Source organism: Marmota monax, unplaced genomic scaffold (genome assembly GCF_021218885.2).
Source record: "Marmota monax isolate L192 unplaced genomic scaffold, Marmota_monax_Labrador192_F-V1.1 WCK01_AAM20220418_F8-fsc00014, whole genome shotgun sequence".
NCBI classification, from domain to species: Eukaryota; Metazoa; Chordata; class Mammalia; order Rodentia; family Sciuridae; genus Marmota; species Marmota monax.
Window position 1 is genome coordinate 8,312,351 of NW_026695222.1, and position 17,902 is coordinate 8,330,252.

General features: G+C 40.4%; 1 protein-coding gene across 5 annotated transcripts in view; it reads left to right on the forward strand.

Annotated features, from left to right (window-relative positions):
* Positions 1-17,902, forward strand: part of Slc23a2 (solute carrier family 23 member 2) — a 123,014-nt gene that overhangs the window by 38,476 nt on the left and 66,636 nt on the right. The window contains exon 1 of one of the 5 annotated variants that reach the window (XM_046433281.2): positions 9,521-9,658. The exons of the other annotated variants lie outside the window; for them this stretch is intronic. The gene's annotated coding sequence lies outside the window, so the exon portion shown is untranslated. Of the gene's footprint in view, positions 1-9,520; positions 9,659-17,902 lie in introns of those variants that run through there. 5 annotated transcript variants of the gene reach the window in all.

Sequence of the window (17,902 nt, forward strand, 5' to 3'; positions counted from 1 at the left end):
GAGCTGTTGCAATAGATTCTGAGCGTTTTCCTCCCCAGGTAACGTCAGAACTGCTGTCGCTGCTGTGGCACAGTGAGAACTTCTGGTGTCTGGCTTTTGGGGAAATGTCTAATTTCATGGAAGATGGGGTTTTAGAAGTGGTATGACCCTCAGAGTGGGGAGGTCTCCCTGCCCAGATGGTAGAGCTTCTTCATAGCATAATCAGGGCTAGAATCCCATCTTCAGTGGCATTTTTTTTTATCTTAGTAAGAATACTTTAGAGGGTCATTGCCCTCCCTCCCCCATGAAAGTGGGATTAGAGGTGAAGAGGGCATCAAATTTATTTGTAGTTAAAATAATAGGTAGAGAATATAAATAAATAGATAAAGGAATAAAATTCAAAAGGTTGTGTGAGATAGGTGTAGGGAGTGAGTCTGCCTTCTGTGTGATTCCAGGCAACTGCTTTATTGGGTTTGTGGATCCTTCTAGAGATAACCTTTCTTTGAGACAAAGTCTCACTGTGTTGCTGAGATTGGCCTTGAATTTAGGATCCTCCTGCCTCAGCCTCCTGAGTAGCAGGGATTATAGGTGTGTTGCCACCATGTGCCATCATAGAGATAGTCTGTCAAAGTTTTTGTTTCTAATTGTGAAATTACAAATATAAAGAAAATGAAAGAATGAACACTTGTGCCAGGTGCCCAGATCTAATAAATCTAAGCATGTTGCCATTTTTGCTTCAGGTTTTTCATTTTACAGAAAATAAAGCATTACAGGTATCCTTTTAGTGACTTCGTTTATCTTATCTCCTCCTCCTTTCTTTTCAGAGCAGCTCTGCAGCACATGTTTTTCCTTCTATGAGACATGTTTACACATCCATAAACCACTGTGCAGTATTGACTGCATCATTAAAACGATAAGTAAAAGACCTCATGGGGTGTGTGTTCTGCAGACTACTCAGTCACTCTGGAGTATGAGTGATGGTTTTCAAGTCATGTTGGCCCAAGTGGCTAGAGGTCATTTCTGTTACTGTTCACTTTATTCGACTGCTTAAATATGTCACGACTTCCAGATTCTCCTGCTGGAGTGTGCTATTAAGAACAGCAGCATGATGAACGTGGTGACTGACCTAACCTGGGGAAGCATCTTCAGGGCCGGACATGTTGAGGCCTGGTCTTGCTAGAGCATAGTGCAACCCTCTTCCACCTACTGTGTGTTACCAAATTCTTATCCTAGGTGTTTGAACCAATTTACATTTCTGGCAACAAGCAGGGAGAATTCCTGTTTGCCCACTATGTGTGTATGTGTATGTCTCTGTGTTTGTGTATGTGTATGTGCTTAACCACTGAGCCACATTTCCCAGCCTGTTTTTTTTTTTTTTTTTAAATTTTCAGATAGGGTCTCACTAAGTTGTTTAGGGCCTTACCAAGTTGCTGAGTCTGACTTTGAATTTGGCAATCCTCTTCCCTCAGCCTCCCGAGCTGCTGGGATTACAGGCTTGCTTGTGTCACCAGTCCTGGCTATCTATTGTTTCAATAGGGATGTGCCAGGGTTTGTAAATAATGGTTTTATTAATAAGTAAAATCATTATACATATTTATGTACAGGATTTCATTTTATAAGGTAGATATCTGGAAGTAGTACTTCTAGACCTTAGGATAAAATTATGTTTAATGTGGTAAGAAATGACCAGTTTTCCAAAGTACCTTTTTGCACACGTTCCAGGAATGACTGGGAGTCTGTTATTTTCTGTCTTTGTCAGCACTTGGTATTGTGTTAGCTAGCTGTTTCTATTTTGTTATATGATTTTCTTTAATTCAAAGAATGAAGTTTTAAAATCAGATTCTATTTTTAAATCACTTAATGTAATTGATTTATGCTTTCCTAGCTCTAGAACAACCTTTTCTTCTGGGGTCTAGTGTAGCATAATATTTGTAGGTTAGCACATATGATAAATGTGTTTTCATTCTGAGAGTAAGTTCATTAAATTATTGAATCTTTGATTTACCAGTTGGACTCTTTGGTATTATTTCGGAAAATACATATTAAAACTTTTGCAGCGAAGAGCGGTAAATCTTCATGTTAATGACACCATCCACCTACTTGTGATTCTCCCCCGCCCTTCTCCAGGTTTTGAGTAAGATCAATTTGAGGATGCTTGTTCCATTACTAAAAACAGAAGTGTGAAACCCACAGATGCAGGGCAGCACCCCTGTTTTACAGAGTGGGACATTTTTGGCTACTGGTTAATGACGTTGCTGTGATTTCCCCACCATAGACTCCTAGTGCAGAGCCGTTTCTTCACTAACCTATTTGAGGCTTCTTGTGGGTGCTAGGCACACTGATGTCAGTCTTGAGGTCAAAGCCGGCAGTCTTCACAGTGGATTGACAAAGTTGAGTCAACTTTGGTTTCACCTCATTGCCGGAATTCTGGTGGGCGCTTGTCAGCACACATTCCGAGTCATGCCTAGAGATTCTGGATGACTGGGTAGCCTTTAAGTGTCTGCCAAAGAGGCCAGTTTAATAAGTCTGATAGCCAAGGTGAACAATGAATTTATTCATCTCGCCCAGACACTTACCCTTTATCATGAACCTTGTTTGACCCTTCCGAAGGAAAATAACTTTCAACCCCTCCACCCCCTTCTCCAGGTTTGAATATGTTCTGATCTGTTTCCTTTTGAAAATTTGGTAACTGGGGTCATTCCAAATAATACTATCTTGCCAGTACTCTCTTCAGATTTATTTTTTTCTCTATATGGCATCTTTTTTTTTTAAACGTTAGATTTGTTTTTGAGATGAGAGCACATTATAGATTACTTAAGTATAAAGTTGTTTTTGAAATATCAGGTTTCCTTTTCTGTTTTCCTTCTCTCTCTCTCTGTCTCTCTCTCTCTCTGTGTGGGGGTGCTGGGAGATGGAACCCAGGGCTTCATACATGGTAGGTAATCCCTCCACTGTGGAGTACATCTCCAGCCCAGAATTCTTCATTTTTAAAATGTGCATCTGTGGTGTGTGTGTGTGTGTGTGTGTGTGTTGGGTGTAGTGTTGGGTGCTCTAACATATTCAAATAATGAAAAGAAACCTGTTCAACAAGTCTGACAGAAGCTTCTATCTCCCAGATTACTGCCCCTTTTTTCTCAATCCTGAGAGTATTGATTCTTTAACATGGTCTAAGATTTGTTTTCTGCAGTAGGGGGAAGAGAGACACAGGAAGGGGAGGGAGGGCGTGATTATTCTGCTCATGTTCTATTGGGCAAAGCTGGCCACATCTATCTGCAAAGGAAGCTGGGAAATGTTGTCTTATTTGGTTGTGTTCTCCGCTTAAAAATCAAGGGTTTACTGTAAGTTGAGTTATTGAGACTGGCTTATTTATGTTAATGAAACATATAAGTGTCCAGTGAGCCATGAGCACAAAAATCAATAATCAGAAATAAGTTGGTTATGAAATAAAAATGTGGTTTTTTTTTTTTAGTTGTAGTTGGACACAATATCTTTATTTATTTTTATGTGGTGCTGAGGATCAAACCCAGCGCCTCACATGTGCTAGGCAAGCCCTTTACCGCTGAGCCACAACCTCAGTCCCTAAAAATGTGTTTTAATTCTACTTTTCTGTATGTTTGAAATTTTCCAATATAGATTTTCTTAAAAATTTTTATCCTATGATTTACCTTTACCAAGTGCCAAGTAGATATTAAAACACTAGAGGGTGCTCTTGGTTAATGTACTTGATTGTTTTGCTCTTAGTATTTATGGAACAACAGCGGCCCCCTTTGTTGATCACAGCATCAGAGTAGTTTTTGTCCAACTGGTAATTCTAAATATATTTTGTTTTACTCTTTTTGATAACAATAGGGGCAATGAAATGTCAATATATAGCATTTGTTTGAATAGGTACAAGCAGATAATCACTGTAAGTAAAAGGGATTTTTTCTTCTTCTTCTTAAGAGTTTTTTATTAAAAGGAAACAAATCAGAGATTACATTAATAAAACCAGATATTTGTAAATTCACATTTCTGAAGAATTAAATTCTTGTTTCCTATATTTTTCCAAGTTTAGCTTTTTACTTGTTTTGCATTCATTTCTTTTCTGAATTTATTTACCATACATAGGCGTTAAGAATTGAGCTGCTCATTTTGCCTTCTAGTACAATGTGAGGGACATAACTAGAGTTTAGAAAATACAGATAAGCACAAAAAGAAACATCTAGCCAGGTGCAGTGACACATACCTGTAATTCTAGCAACTCAGGAGTTTGAGGCAGGAGGATTGAAAATTTGAGGCCAGCTTCAGTAATTTAATGAGGCTCTATGCAACTTAGGGAGACCCTGTCTCAAAAAATAAAATGGGCTGGGGATATGGTTAAGCACCCCTAGTTAAATCCTGAATATCAAAAAACACACACACATACACACACACACACACCTGTAGTCCCATTTTGGAAAGATTGCCATGTAAACTGCATGGGATGCAGTCATCTGTTTCCTTAGCACAACTGTACATGTGCATACACAGTTTTTAAAAAAGAGATCATGTGAGTAAATAGAATATATATATATATATATATATATATATATATATATATATATATATATTTAAACAACTCGTTTTCTGGGGCTGAGGATGTAGCTCAGTGGTGGAGTACTTGCCTAACATGTGCAAGGCCCTGGGTTCAATTCTAGGTGTGGCAAACAAACAAAAACCACCTCATTTTCCGTGTAGACAGAGCCACTACTTGTAAATCTTTTGCATTCCCTTTCTCATAAATTGAGCTTTCAAAATCTTTTTCTTTGTGTATTGGTTAGTCCTTGTTAGAATTTCCAGAACAGTCTTCTCTATCAAACTCCTTTCCTTTTCTGGCTTTTATAGGCATCCCCGAGCGGTTTTCTGGCTTTTGGTATGGCATAGGAATTTTTTTTCTTAGGGTGGGGGGTGGGCTATTTTTTTCTTTGTGTCTTATATGCTCAGAGTTTTATTCAAAAATTGACCTTGAGTTTTACCAGATGCCTTTTTGGGTTTCTGTTGGTCCTACTGTTTTTCCTCCTCCTATCTCCTGATGTGAGTGGTAGTATGTACTAGCCTTTCCCATTTTCTTGGTTCTCATCCAGTTTTCTATCAGGATTATATTAGTCTGTCAGATCCTTTCCTGGTGCTTTGGAGCTGTCTGAGTAGCGTGAAGTGACTCCACCTTGGCCTTTGGTACTTGCTTGGGAAGTCCCTGGGTGCCTGGTTGAGTGGATGGTCTGCTCTGTCCTTGGGAGACTTGTCCAAGAGCCTGCTTGAATTTATTTATCAAATTTATCCAAGTCTTTTGCTTAATTTCTAGACAGTTGTCCTCTTTACTCCTTTTTACTTTCTTTCTTTCTTTTTTTAGTGGACACAGTACGTTTATTTTACTTATTTTTTTGTGGTGCCGAGGATCAAACACAGTGCTTCACACATGCTAGGCAGGTGCTGTGCCACTGAGCCACAACCCCAGCCCCTCTTTTTTTTTTTTTTTTTTAGTTTTGAGTGGACACAATATCTTTATTTTTATGTGGTGCTGAGGATCGAACTCAGTGCCTCAAGCATGCTAGGCGAGCACTCTACCACTGAGCCACAAACCCAGCCCCTTTTTACTTTCTTTAGGGTATTTTGTGGCTTATATTTTCTTGTTTAACTGTACAGATAATTTTACAATTTCAGTTTTGTCTTTGATCCAGTGATTATTCAGGAGAATGGTTAAACTTTTGAAATTGTTAGGGGATCTTGATAATTTTATTTAGTTTCTTTTTGGCCCTGTAGTAAGACAGTGGAAAATGTAAATATACCTTTATTTTGGGATTTGAAATTTTCCTTGTGGCATTTTTCACAAATGCTCTTTACCATTGTAAATGAAATTATTTTCTGTGGGGTTCAAAATTTGCTACCCATTGTGTTAGCTTTATTCGTTGTGCAGGTTAGATTCCCTAACCTACATTGCAAGATGGACGAGGAAAGGGAGTCTTAAATCTTTGACGTTTCTTCTGGATTTTTAAACATATGGGCTTTATTTCAGTGAAAGAATGTTCAGAATGTAAAGATTGACACCATCATTGTGAATTTTAAACTTCAGCAATGTAAAATGACCCTCTTACCCATTTAATGCTTTCTGACATGAATCCCATGGTGTTTGGCTTTTTTTCTTGGCTGTGCTGAGAATTAAGCCTAGGACATTGTGTGTGCCACGTGAGTGCTCTACCACTGAGCTACAGCCCTGGCCTGTGTTTGACATTTAAAAACTAATAAGGCAGCAAAATTTTCTTTCTTTCTTTTCTTTTTTACTTTACTGAAGTATTGTCTTCAAGTGTTGGCCTTTATTTTCTGACAAGATCTAAGAGTATTTTTAATGAAATGAATTTAACTTGTTTATAGGTTTAGTTTGTGTTTTTAGTCTGTGTTCTGTTTCAAATCCTAATAAAGGTTTCCTTGGGCTGGTGGTACTAGATGGTAGAACACTTGCCTAATATACATGAGGCTCTGAGTTCAATCCCCAGGAGCCCATCTAGTCCCTCCCAAAATAGTGATTCCTTTCTTTCTTTCTTTTTTTTTTTAATACAGTGTCTTTATTTTTATGTGGTACTGAGGATTGAACCCGGGTCCCATCCATGCGAGGCAAGCGCTCTACCGCTAAGCCACAATCCCAGCCCCCCAAAATAGTGATTTCTTTCAAGTGAAAAACATTTAAAAAGTTTATATTCCTGCATCTGCATTTGTCATGGTTAAAGACCTTGTCTCTTTGGGAGAAGGGTTTTAGCCTCTTCTTACTCCCCATATTGGTCTGATTTGTATTGCTATAACAAAACACTTGATACTGCATACTTTATAAAGAGAAGTCCAAGAGCATGGTATCATTGTCCTAGTAAGGGGACTTAGGCTGCATTACAACATGATAGAAAAGTGGAAAGGGAACCAGCTGTGGGCAAGAGGGGCCAAGTCCCTAGTCTTTTTTGGGTGGGAGTGGGGTGCAGTCTTGCTATGTTGCCCAGGCTGCTTTTGAAATTGTGAGTTCAAGTGATCATCCTACTTCAGCCTTCAGAGTGGCTGGTCTTCAGGCATGTACCACTGGGTCCAGCCCTTTCTTACCATATCAGATTGTTGTGGACAATCCTGGGGCTAAGTCCTGGTGCAGTGCCAATATAGTCATGCAGTACTTGACGAAGGGAAACACTTTCTGTGATATTGTCATTGCATGAACATCATAGAGTGTAGTTACCCAACCAAGACACACCTAGGCTGTCTGGTGTAGTCACCACTGTGTATGCAGTCTATTGCTGAACAAAAAAACTCCCATACCCAGTGTACAGCACTTAAGACAACCAATCATTTTATCCTTCCTGTGTCTGACCTTTTCATCCTGGCGGTCAAACCATTTTGGACGTGTCCAGGTACAGATTTCTCTGTAATTTCTCTACAATTTTGCATGAACATGGGTTGTCCTTGTAATCTTACACTGAGATTTTTCTTAATATCAGAACAGTTTTTTTATTCAGTACATTTTATTTTAGGTAAGTCTATTCCATTTTTTTTGTTTCTTTTATTGTGCTACCAAGCTACATTCCCCACCCGTGTTTTTTGGTTTTTATTTTCCCCTTGTACTGGGGATTGAACCCAGGGCTTAATGAATGCTAAGCCGTCTATCACTGAGCTGGTCCTCAGCCTTTTTAGAAGACTTATTGAGGTATGGTTTTAACTCACCATTTTAAAGTTCGCATAGCTATACGACCACCGTCACCACAGCCTAATTTTAGAGCATTTTTCTCATCCCACAAGGAAACCCCAGATCCACTTGTAGTCACTCCCTTGCCACCCCGGCCCCAGGCAGCCCTCTCTGTGCTTGCTTTCTCTGTAGATTTGCCTATTCTGGACATTTCATACACGTGGACTTGCACAGCATGACTGGCCTCTTTGTTCCTTTCGTTTAGGTCCAGTTAGGAAATGCTGATTACTCATGACATGGTTTTGCCCTTTGCCTTTTCCTCCTCCGTTCTCTTCTCTGAGCTGTGCTTTCCTTTCTGTATTCTTTCTTTTCTCTGTTTCTCAAGCTTGTCTTCCGCTTCTGTTTCAGCTTTCTATTGTTTCATTTCTCTTTATTGCTTCTCAGTTAATTAGGTTCTTCCCCATCCCCGCTTGTTATCTCATGGTCTCAGTTCATGTTCTTTATATAATTATCTGATTCTTTTCCTTTTACTTATTTTTATTTTTTTAGTACCGGGGATTGAACTATGCTCTACCACTAAGCCACGTCTCCATCCCTTTTTTATTTTATTTTTATTTTTTGAGACAGGGCCTTGCTAAATTGCCAAGGCTGGCCTTGCACTTGGACTCCTCCTGCCTCAGCCTCATGAGTTGCTGGGATTACAGGCATGTGCCACTGTGTCTGACTATTTTCTGTTTTGAGGTAGGCTCTCACTGAGTTCCCCAGGCTGGCCTGGAACTTGTGATCTTTCTGTTTCAGCCCCCCAAGTAGCTGAGATTATAGGCATGCGCATGCTTGGCTTGCTTTTTTTTTTTTTTTTTTTTTAATGCCACTTTTAAAAAAGATTTTATAGTTTCCTCCTTTTTTCCACCTGTTTTTCCTTTTTGCTCTGCAGTACATCCTCTCTGGGTTTGGAATTGTGGAGTATCCTAAATGTAGTCTTTGGCTTCTTGGGCATGTTGGGCAGTCAGTGGGAAGCTGTGTTTGGGCATTTGTAGGGGTCAATCTCTTGCCTACAGCATTTGGCTCCCAGCTTTCTCCCCAGTTTCTACCATGGCTTCTCTCATCACATGGTCTCTTCCTCTTCTTGTCAATGTTTACTTGCTCAAAATTTTCATGAATGAGCAACACTTCTAGAGCTTTTCTCCTGTAGATGTCAAGACGTGCCTTGCTGATGGTAGATGCCCCTCCTGCCTGGCTCTCTGGATCCTGTCTGGTGTGTGACATTCAGCCTGGAGTAGGGGGAGATGGAGGCAGGAGTTTACATCTGAAGGGCAGAGGGTGTCACCTGCTCAGGCTCTGAAGGCCCTGGCCTGAGGCTGGGACTGGGAAGGCTAGTCTGGCTTCAGGTGTGGCTTCTTTCCTGTTACTGATTGTCAGCCCTTCAGTATCACAGTTACTTGTTGGCTTTGCCAGCCATTTGATGAAGGGATCCTACCATGAGAGCTCTGAGATTCTTTTAGTTTTGAGCATAATTGTTGTTGGATGCCTGACTGGGGAAATGAAAAAATAGTAGGGAGTAAAAGTAATTCCCCTTTTCACTGAGCTGGCAGCAGCGTGGGTGGACTTGTTCATGTGAGCTGTAGGGTTTGGAAAGATAGGTTTTAATTTCCCTTCTTTGTGAGGGTTTAGAAGTGTAATCCCAGTAGCTGCTGGGGTTCTACGATAGAATATCCAGACTGCCAAGTCAAAACCTGCTGCATATTGATGTTGAGACCATAATAGAGGCCTGCAGTAACCGTTTGTAACCAGGCGGTGGCTGTTGTGTAACACAAATGGCATTTATAATGAGGTGGTGCGGTTACACAATTTGGGCCAGCCCGTGTGGGTTATAAAAGCCAAAATTGCTTCAGTACCTGAAAACGTCTCACACTGAGCACCGGGACAGTCACAGCATTGCACAGGCGTGGTGGGTGGGGCACTGGTTAAAAGACATTTATTTTGGAAGGGTAAGGTTTCACTCTGAAGGTAAGACTGTTTCTTAGTATAGAATCTCTGTTTTGGTGGGAGTGGGTTCTGTGGGGGTGAGTTCTGTGGCTGCATGGATTGATTTGTGTGTCTGAATGTGTCTGTGCTTCCAGGAGTGTGTCTGTTTCTGTGTGTGCATCTGCATGTGTCCATATCTGTGAACATATGTGGGATTTTTCTACACATATATCTTTCTGCCTGTGCATGCCTCTCTGTGTGACTGTGTAGATGAGCGAGGAGCCTGTGGCTCAAGTTTGCCCAGCTGGGTTATTAGAAAATCTACAAAGCCTTTCTCAGTGCTGTCAGACATTATTTAAATATTAATAGCCGAATATTAACATTTATGCAACTCTAGGAAGGCAGCATCCTTCATTTAGTACATGAAAAAGAGTAACAGTAAAAATCCCTATCTGCAGCAGTTAGATGTCAGATTCCATGTTTTTCAGATGCCTATTTGCTTTATTTTCTAAGTCCAGCCTTGGGGGCTGCTAAAGCTCTGATTTTTTTTTTTTAATGTTTTACTTTATATAGAATTTTAGGAGTTTGAAAAGTAGGGGTATAAAAAGTAGTTTTTATATTGTCTTATTGTTCACAAAAAGGAATATAAATGAAACAGATTTCATACAGAGATGCAGTCTCATATAGCTGAGTGCATATATTTTTAAATCCTTTTTAAGGTTTTTGGATAGTAAGAATGCTAGATTTAGTTGGGTATGGAGGTGCATGCTTGTAATCTCAGCTACTTGGGAGACTGAAATAGGATTGCATCAAGGCCAGCCTAGACAATTTAGTCCGATCCTGCCTCAAAATAAAAAGGACTGACTGGGTATGTGGCTCAGTGTGTCCCTGGGGTTCAATCCTTAGTACTTCTACCCCCCAAAAAGGGGTTCAAATACCAGAGAAGCCACATGTATCTGTGGCATGTAGTTCCAAGTGATTGTTTTCTCTTTTTTTAGCGGGTATGTTATTTATGAATTTCTTAGGAGGAGCATGTTCCTTTGCAGGAAAAAAAAAAGTGACGTACAGGCATGAATTGTTTAAAGGATCAGGGAGAAGTCTTGCTATTTCTATCATCATGTGCTTGGTGTTAACCTGGGGCAGTTCCTGTGACCCAGCCCAGGTAATTGCAGTGCAGTTTAGCAAACCCACAGTTCAGCCCTCATCCATCAGGGAGGTGAAATTTCAGAGCTGCCATTCCTTGTCTCAGGAGGATCTGTAGGGAACAGCTGTAACTCTTGGAGCAGCAAGAGTGGGTAGGAAGGTAAAGGATACTGAAGAAGTGATTTGCAAACGGAATGGGGAGCAGGTGGTTGAGAAAACCAAGAAAATGTGTCAGAGTCCAGCCAAACTGAGCTGGTATAATGAATAATTAGGAAATAAGGGGAAAGTGGAATGAGGCCTCTGCAGGTAAGGGAAGGAAATTTGGTTTTGGCACTTGAGGCCAAAAAAAGGTATGAGAACTTGTGGAAGTGGAATGGTTTGCTTCTAAGAATAATTCAGAGAGAGCTGGTAAGTACTAAGCTTGAGGTAAGGGAGTGGACAGTTGTTTGAAACCCTTCTCCCAGTAGGGAGGGTGAGTTTAAACTCAGCTGGAGGTGACCCATAGTTCTCCCGAGGCTTTCTTCTCTGAAAAAGAGAAGGTATGAGTCATTGACTAACTGAGAGGAAGGGTGGAACCAGTTGGCACAGTGGAGCTGGTAGTAGGGCAGAGTCATTCTCCTGGATGTTACCTTAGCCTCCAGGGTAGCCTCTGTATCAGAAGGTGGGGCCATCATAAGCCAGAGAGCATTTGGAGACCTGGAAGAGGGGAAAGTATTTTGCCGGGTTTCTGTTCTCTCGACTAAAATGCTCAGGGGTCACTCCAGTCAAACTGGGCTGACTGGGCTGCACAAAATAACCACACAAGAGACACAAATACCTTTTTCTTTGGGGTCACTGTGACGGCTCCTCTGACCTTAAGGGTCCGCAGAAAGAGAGAGAGCGCGAGATCACATGCTGACCCCTTTTATTGAGGGAAGCTATTCAAATGAGGCAAGGGGTCAGGTTTCAGGGGGCCCGAGTATCTTCCTGATGTCCACTGTCAGCACGTTGACTGACACCTGGGTAGGCCACATCCAAGGGCACAGTAAGAGAAGGGGACACACGCAAGGCACTTCCATGGAAGATTCTACCCTAAACACGGCAAGGTGTTATATTACAAAGGAACAGGTGAGTTTAGCTTCACCCATGGGGCTGTAGCAAGACACACCCATGCAGGAGACATTTCTGTGACTGAGCGCCTCAGCACGCATCCAGGGAGTGTAACTCAGTCACGTGTAAGGTTGGCCTCCCACAGTATTTATCCAGGAGATTTCTTTAGCTTCTTTCAAAATAACCTTCAGATGTGATCTTTCAGGCCTTTCCATACCCAGCTAAATCTAGCATTCTTACTATCCAAAAACCTTAAAAAGGATTTAAAAATATATGTACTCAGCTATATGAGACTGCATCTCTGCATGAAATCTGTTTCATTTTTATATTCCTTTTGTGAACAATAAGACAATATAAAAACTACTTTTTATACCTATTTTTCAAACTCCTAAAATTCTATATAAAGTAAAACTTGAAAGGGAACACATGGCCCAACTTGTATTTTCAAGAATTCTTACCTGGCCAGATGTGGTGCACATCTAAGCAACTTAGTGCAACCTGTTCTCAAAAATTAACGAAAAAGGGCTAAAGATGTGGCTTAGTGGTTAAGTACCTACTAGGAGTTCAATCCCTGAACCAAAAAAAAAAAAAAAAAAGTTCTTATCTGGCCTTCCACTTTTGCCCTTGACTTTTGTTTAAGGGTAAACTAAACCAACCTCTGTGCCTCAATTGCTCAACTGTGTAATGGAGATAACAACCCTTCCCAGAATTTTTGTAAGGATTAAGCGAAATCTTGTTTGTATTTCTGGAAATGATAGTCCATGATGCACTTGTTTTTATAAAGTCAGCTTTTCAGTGGCCTCTTTAATGGTTAGGGATTAATACATTTTATTTTTCTTTTCTTTTCTTTTTTTTTGGAGAGAGAATTTTTTAATATTTATTTTTTAGTTTTCAGCGGACACAACATCTTTGTTTGTATGTGGTGCTGAGGCTTGAACCTGGGCCACATGCATGCCAGGCGAGCGCGCTACCGCTTGAGCCACATCCCCAGCCCCTACATTTTATTTTTCTCCTCCTTCCCCCCCCCCTTTTCAGATATCCAGGTTTTATCTGACTTCTTTTGAAATTCTCTTCCTCTTAAGAGCATAAATTCATAAATCAAGACAGTGACAGAAGGCAGAGATAGCTCATTGGGGTACAGTGCAGAGCCTCTCAGTGGCATCACCTAAGATGTTTGGTATGGGGCTCTGGTAGATTACTGTGATTAATATTTATGAACAAACGACCATTCTGATGTAATGATTAGTGGTGGGCAATCTGTCCACCATTTTGGAGGTATTATGGAAAGCTTGGCCCTTGTCTCTGATGCCAATCCAATAACGAGAATGTGGTGTTAAGAGAAAAGAAAAAGGAAGTTTTATTGCTTAGCAAAGGAGAAACACTGGGACTCCCATCCCAGAGGCTGTTTCTCCCCACCAGGGAGAGCAGAGGTTTTTAAAGAGGTGATCCAAAAGGAATACTGTTTCCTGAGACTTGCGAGGCAAACTCAAGGAGGGGAAGATGAGGGAGGAGAAGACCTGGGAGATCAGATCAGGAAGGAGAGATCAGGTAGAGGAACAAACATGTCCATTTAAAAAATATGTCTCAGTGGCAGAGCATCGAGGGCTATTTTCAAAGCATAAAGTAGACCACTGTTGCAGAGAGTTGGGGGAATAGGATATTTCGTTATTGGTGTCATCTTGCCCTACTTTCTCACTTTGGCAGATTATTTCTATGGGTGTGTGTTTGAGTTCAGCAAAAATTAAGTTGGGCTCTGGGAATATGTGCCTTTGTGTAACTGCAGAGCTTTAGGACTTGTTTTGATTAATTCCATATTGCAAGGCATTTACCTTGAAACTGAGTGTATCAGTCATTTGAGGTGGGTAAAGAAAAGAGATTTCTTTATCTCAGTTTTGGAGTATGGAGGTGGTTCTCTCCAAGGCTGCCCATGCTGAATGTCATCACAGAGGGGGCATGAGTGAGAAGGGGAGATCACATGTTGAGATGGAAGCCAGAGTATGATTCAGAGGTCAGGCTTGCTTTTGGGGGGGGCAGTACCAGGGATTAAATGTAGGGGTTATTCTACCTCTGAGCTACATTCCCTGCTCTTTTTATTTTTTGAAACAGGGTCTTGCTAAGTTGCTGAGGCTGGCCTGGAAATTGGAATCTTCCTGCCACAGCCTCCTGAGTAGTTGGGATTAAAGGCCCCCAGACAAGCTTGCTCTTTTATAATAAGCCTCTTATAAGTTATTAACTGGGGGCCCTTCCAAAAGCAGTGCCCCCGGATGACTTTCCATAAGGTTCCACCTCTTGAAAGTCCCACGACCTGTTAACATGGAGGACCACGCTCCATATCAGCCACAGCCAGGCTGTGACACTGGGTCCCCTTCCCTTGTCAGATGTACTCTGAAGCTTTTTGTTCTGCTAAATTCCATTGTATTAAAAATTCTGCACCAAATTAACTTCATGACCCACTAGTGGGTACTAACTTGAGAGTGAAAAATAAGAGTAAGAGTTCTTGGTTTTGGAGAAGGCTGCAGGACAATTGAGTGTTTTTCAGTCACGCCCTGTGAGCATAGTTGTCATCACAAGATCTAATAATAATCACTACTTACAGGTCCATTCATTATTGCTAGATCTTTAAATGACATAATTATAGCTAGGATCAGCGTCAGCATCAGCATTGTAAGCTTCCTAAAGCAGTGGACTATGTATTGGTTAACTAATTTTATTTGAAGGGAGTTGATCATATATAAGTTGAAGATATTTGTTCTAATAATCTTTTTTGTTTTACGTGGATTAAAAGCACTTAGGTCACATGTTTAGCATTTAGCAGAATTTAATGGGAGCAGCCACAGTTTGACTGTAATCCTTTAATAATGGGGTTTAAGCACAGAACCACAACTTGGCTTTTAAAATGCGCTTTATCATTAAACCTGGTGGCTCTTGTTTTTGTCTTGGTGAAGACCAAAGTTTCAGCCCGCAGCTTGGGGTTTTGATGTCCTCATTCCCAAAACACCTTCTTAGCCACACTCCCACCTGTCTGGATAGGTTGGTGCAAGAAAAAATAGCTTTATCTCAGCCCAGGTTGCTCTTCCCCAGGGTGGATCTGAGGACCACAAGCATGAGAATATTTTTTTGTTTGTTAAAAGTGTAGCTTCCCAGAGCAGACCTTTGGAATCAGATTTTGAGGAGGGACATTTTTTTAAAAAATGGAATTACAGAAATTTTTCAATTTTCCCTTCTAAAATTGGCTTTGTTGAGGTAGAGTTTACCTAGAGTAAGTAGGTATGCATACATGTGTGGCCCCCAGTGTCACAATCAAAGCATAAAGCATGCTCCCATCACTCCTGAGCTCCCTTTTCTCCCTTAGGAAGTCCTTCCCTGCCTCCATTCCTATACTAGGTAGCCCCTGACTGTATCCTGTCCCTGTAGGTTAATTCTGCTTTTTGAGAATCGTCTTGTTTCTGACTTCCTTCACTCAACGCAGTGTCTTTGTGCTTTATCCATGCAGTTACTCAGGGCGTCGGTTGCCTCCTTTCTACCATTGAGTAGTATTCCATTGGATGGACACATTATTCACCTGTTCATCTGCTGTCCATGGACCATTGAGTGTTTCCAGTTTAAGGCTATGAGGAATAAAACGACTTTTGAACTTTTGCTTACGAGTATGAACCACAGATTCTTACTCTTTGGTCTTTTCTCTCTTATCCTTCTTACAACCTTTAACTGTAGGTTTTGTGCCTAGATCACCTGATCACATGATGGATTTGTAGTGTATTTGTTTTTGAAGTAGTAGTCATTCAGTGCCATCTATTTGAGGTTAATGTGTATTTCATTGGTATTTGTTGGCCATCTGTTTTATGCTAACAGCTGTATATGCCAGGGGGGATTCTACACTTGGGGAGAACCTTTAGTGGTTAATTCTTTCAGTGATCAGAGGCTTTGTATATTGTAAATTATATGCTGGGAACTCTACTAGGTGCTGACCATGGTAGTATATGTTTTTTTAGGTTCTTTTCAGAAACATAGGGTTTTAGTATTTAATTCTAAGAGTAGCTCAGTCCTTAAAACCTCTGGTTGGAGGTCCCCGTGGTGTTTACAGCCCTGTAATCCCAGTGATTTGGGAGGCTGAGACAGGAGAATCCCAATTTTGAGATCAGCCTCAGCAATTTAGCAAGAGGCTGTTAGAAAACAAAAATAATAAAACCAGGGCAGGGAATGTAGCTCAGTGGCAAAGCACCTCTATGTTCAATCCCAGTACAAAAAAGAACACAAAACCTCTGTTTGGCTAATACTGGCATACTTTCAAGTCAGTATCTTAAACCACAGTGAGGGGTGACACTGATTCCTGGATAGGAAGAGAAATGGCCAGGTAAAAAACATTGAGTACAAAAGAAATGACTGCTTGCCAAATAGCCCATAAACTAACCCTTGTTTTGCATTTTTACCCGATTATGGGTGACTGGAGAGCTAGTAGTTTCACATATTAGGTACTAAAAGATTTGTTAGTGATTGAATGTTTTACTTGTCTACTTATTTATAAGTTTCCCCAATTGCTATTTTTTCTTCTTTGTCAGTCTTGTGTTTATTTTGAGGTGAGTTTTATTTTGAGACTGATGATTTCCTGCTTGCTGAAAGGTAGTGGTTTTTAACCCTGGCTGCCGGGGAGCTTTAAAATAACCTAGATGCAAAGCATAATTTGCAGAATCTTCACTTTTCTCCTGTGTTTTCTGATAAGTTATTTTAGAACTTTAAACGTGAAAACATTGCTCCACGCTGCTGTGTCTTTAGCTCTCAACAGAAATTTCCTTTATAGTATGTGTGTGGCGGGGGATGCTGTAAAGGGAGCCACCACTGCCCTGGGTTGGAGTGTGAAGGGAGGAAAGAACTGTGCTAATTGCAAACATCAGCAGGCTCTCAGGGGAGAAAGGGAGCCTATTTTTCATTGCTGAGTAAGTAATTTTAGAAAATATAGAAGAGTATAAAAAGAAAAATAAATTATTTGAGTTTGATTCATGTTTTGTCATGTGAACATACACTTTACACAGATATTGTGGGTTAGTGTTGTACCTATATATTTTTAAAGGGATTAATTGCTTTTAATCCTTTTAACTCATGGCCTCTTTTTTTTTTTAAATCATATTCAGCATTTTCTACTCAATTTTTAATTGTGTTTAGTACTTTTAAGAGGATCTATGCCTTCTTAACCAATTTTTAAGTCCACAATACAAGTATATCACATGTTGTATCACAGCAGATCTCGTCCCCCAATCCTTATATATAGTCCCATAGCAGCCTTTTCTTTTTAAACCTTAGGCCTTGCTTTTCTGGATTTTATTACAGTGAACCAGTTGTCTTGGCATGTATGTTGGAAAATCCGTATCTTGTGCTGTGATTTGAAGTGGCCCATGTCATGCCTGTGTCAGCCGTGGGTTCTTTGTTTCCTGGTGTTAGTTTGATTTTTTTATCTCTCTTAAACCCTTCTGTTTCTTGCAGCCTTAGATTTGGTTTCTAGCTGAGAGAGCACATTCCTCTTACTATTTTTCAGACCTTTGTGGCTATTCTTGATTATTCTTCCAGAAAAAAATTTCTAAGAACCCTTCCCATCTTCCTTTGGGGTATTAACTAGTAATTATTAATTCTTTGCGGTCATGTTTATTGGAAAGTGAACACATCCTGGCAGTAGCTTTTCTGTTCAGGACTATTGTCCGCCTCTTTGGTTATTCAGTTCTCATGTTCCTTAGTAATATTTTATTGTTTTCTTCATACTTTGTTAAATTTTATTTATAAATATTTATCACTATTATTGGCATTCTGAGCAGGAGTCCTTCCTTTCATTTTCATTGGGTTCACAGACTTTCCTGTGAATAACTTGGGTTTTGTGGGCCAGATGGTCTCTGTCATAGATTCTTCTTTGTTGTCGTTCACAGCGTTTTTAAAAAATATAAAATCATTCTTAACTGGAGACCAAGAGGCCAGCTGGTGGTTTGCCAGCCTCTGATGTAGACACTTAATGCTGGCATTTGGGAAATGTTTGATTCGGTTCCATTGAAAGTATCTTGCTTTTTTTTT